We start from the raw sequence: 3,222 nt of genomic DNA on the forward strand, positions 1-3,222 counted from the left end.
ACAGCGCGCCCGCCAATCAGCGCCGCCTCCTCCGCTGGTGCGGGCCAATCCTCAGCAGGGGAGGCGGGGCTGGGAGGGCGCAGCCAATGAGACGGCGCGGGGGGCGGGGCCTCGTGTGAAAATCCCTTTTGTTCGCGGCGGAGTGAGCGGGCGGCCGTGATTGGTGCGTCACTTCCGGCGGGGCGGGGCGGGGCCGCGGCACCGCCCGGGCCGCGGGTGTGTGCGGGCGGGTCCCAGTCCCTATACCGGTGTCGGTTCTGATCTCGGTCCCAGCGGCAGGAAGGGCTGTGCGAACCCCGGGCCGCAGGTGTGTGCGGGCGGGTCCCGGTCCCTATACCGGTGTCGGTTCTGATCTCGGTCCCAGCGGCAGGAAGGGCTGTGCGCCGGGCCGTGGGTGTGTGCGGGCGGGTCCCGGTTGTGTGTGGGCGGGTCCCCGTGCCGATCCCGATCCCCGTCCCTGTCCCGGTGCCAGTGCCGGTCCCAGCGGCAGGAAGGGCTGTGCGAACCCCGGGCAGGGACTGGTGACTGCCCGGGGCAGAGCGGTGCCCTCACAGCTGTTCTGAGCCCTCACGGTTCCCGGACGGTCCCTCTGCCCTGGCAGCTCCGGGTCCTGCTCCCCTCATGGCACCTGAGCTTGGCCTCGCTTTCGGTACCGATTATTTGTCCGAAGGTGTTCACAACATCTCTGTTTGTTCTAACAGCGCTGCTCTGCGGCCTGACTCACCCGGGCACTGACTCACCCGGGCACTGGCTCACCCGGGCACCGCCTCACCTGGGCTCAGCCCTCATTGGGGCACAACTTCCGTCTGAGGAGCTTTCGCAAGGAGCCAGCAGCTCCTCTGCGTGGAGGTGCTGTAATAAAACCAGCGTTTGGATTTCTGTCCCTGCACCTTAAGCTGCACCAGAGGAGGTTTAGTTTGAACAGCAGGAAGAAATTCTTCACGGAAAGGGTGATTACCCATTGGAATGGGCCCGGGGGGTGGTGAGTCGCCATCCCTGGGTGTTTAAGGAAGGACTGGACATGGCACTCACTCGTGGGTCACAGCCTGGACTCGATGATCTCAGAGGTCTGTTCCAGCCTGACTGATTTTGTGATTCCCTGTGTGACTGAGGGGCAGCACAGGGCCTGTGACACACGACATGAGACCAGCAGCGTCCACATCCACTGCAGAAAGGTGTCACATGGTGACAGTGACAGGATGTCACTGCACACAGCAACAATCCACCTCTAACCATTGTGGTCTTCTGCCTGGTACGTTCAGGAGATGCTTTTGTATAGACAAGATTGTCTGAGTGTTATTTCCCAGCCTTGATAAGTACTGGAAGTTTTGCAGTGCCTCTGGTCATGGAGATTCAGCCTGCAAAGGAAAAAGCTCACATGGATTGTGTCTTCTGAGCTGTGCCAGGCTGGAAGTGCCTCTGTGGCATTGGTACATTAAAACATCTAATTGTGATTACCCTGTGCTTCTCTTGTCTCTGCTTTTCACCCGTTGTCTCTTCTTTATTCCTTAAAATAAAATTTTAGGGCAGATATAAAGGCGCACATGAAAAAAGGTGGCAGCTCATATCACGGGTCTGTTTTACTTCCTGCACACCATTTTCACCCCTGCTAGGACCTGGAGGTGAAGGCTTGGCAGAGCAGAGATGGGCTGGAGAGGAGGGGGATGCTCCAGGAAGGCCCCGGGTGTGTGCAGGGAGGAGGTGGTTTGGTGTGTGCTGAGGAAGGTGTTTGCTATCCGGGTTGTCTGCAGGAGGGCTGCTCGCTCTGAGCTCACTCCGTCTGCAGCTGGAGAAAAGGGGAAGGGGCTCCCGGAGAGCCACAAATGAAGGAAGTTGAGGGAAAAAAAGCTGACTCAACTCACCACATCCCGCGGGCGCAGGACGTGCAGTCTGGCACGGGGATCTGCCAGCTGGCACAGCATCTCTTCTTCCTGGAAAAAATGGGCTTTGGGTGGAAAAGGGTGTAGGGACAGAGATCCACACTGAGCGGGGACAGGCAGCGGACGGCTCATCGCTGCGGTGAGCGCCCGTTCCCAGAACATTCCTGTTCCCAGAACACACAGACCGTCCCCACCACCCGCACTTGTGCGTTGGCTGTGAGGGTTCTGTCATGCTGTGCAGTGTCAGGCAGCGGTGCGGCCCCAGAGCTCTGCGCCCCGCGGGTCCGGTGCCACTCCCGGCTCCGGTGCTGGTGCCATTCCCGGCTCCGGTGCCGGTGCTATTCCCGGTGCCATTCCCGTCTCCGGTGCCGCCGCGCCCCCGCGCGCCCGCAGCGCCGCTATACCGGAGCTGTTTTCCCGAGCTCGGATCGCCGCTATACCGGGGCTGTTTTCCCAAGCTCGGATCGCCTCTGTACGGGGCTGTTTTCCCGAGCTCGGATCGCCGCTGTCCCGGGGATGTTTTCCCGAGCTCGGATCGCCGCTATACCGGCGCTGTTTCGCCAATCTCCACAAACCGCCGTGGCACATTCCCACCTCGGACAGCCGGGCAGCGGCTGTGGCTCCCGCGCTCCCGGGCTGGCACGGCTCTCACGGGATGATCAGACATCCCTGCTGCTGCCCAGCCCCACTCCTGGAGCGCGGCAGAAAGGAGAGCTTTGTGCAGCGACAGCTCTGCGTGAGGCTGATTGCCCGGTGATGAATTGAGCCTGAAAAGGTCACGGATGCACGAGTTACATCGGGGAACATCTGGCACCAAAAGCTTCTCTGTTCGGGCTTGGTGAGGACACCTGATGGACCCAGAGCAATCTGAAGGGACTGAGAGTCCTAAACCTCCTAGGTAGCCTCATGTCTCAATCACAGCCTTGAAAATTCGTGCAACAGAGAAAAAAAAGTTTCATAGCTGAGTCAGAAAAAATATATTAAAAGATAAAGAATATATTCAGTTGCCCACTGCTCTGCACTGAGGGAGCAATAAATCATCTGCACAGGAGGAGGAGGAGGCTTTCCAGGTCTGGAAGACATCTCTCTCCAGGCTGTTTGGTCACTTTATCCTTTTCATTTTTTAACATGTAATAAAAGTACTGCACAGACTGCCCGGAGAAATTGTGGCTGCCCCATCCCTGGAAGTGTTCAAGGCCGGGTTGGACGGGGGTTGGAGCAGCCTGGGATGTGGAAAGTGTCCCTGGCCCGGGCAGGAGGTGGACAGAAGTGACCTTTGAGGTCCCTTGCAACCCAGGCTGTGATTCTGTGACTGCCAGGTGTGTCAGATTCAGGCAGGAAA

This window comes from Oenanthe melanoleuca, chromosome 26, assembly GCF_029582105.1.
Source record: "Oenanthe melanoleuca isolate GR-GAL-2019-014 chromosome 26, OMel1.0, whole genome shotgun sequence".
NCBI lineage: Eukaryota > Metazoa > Chordata > Aves > Passeriformes > Muscicapidae > Oenanthe > Oenanthe melanoleuca.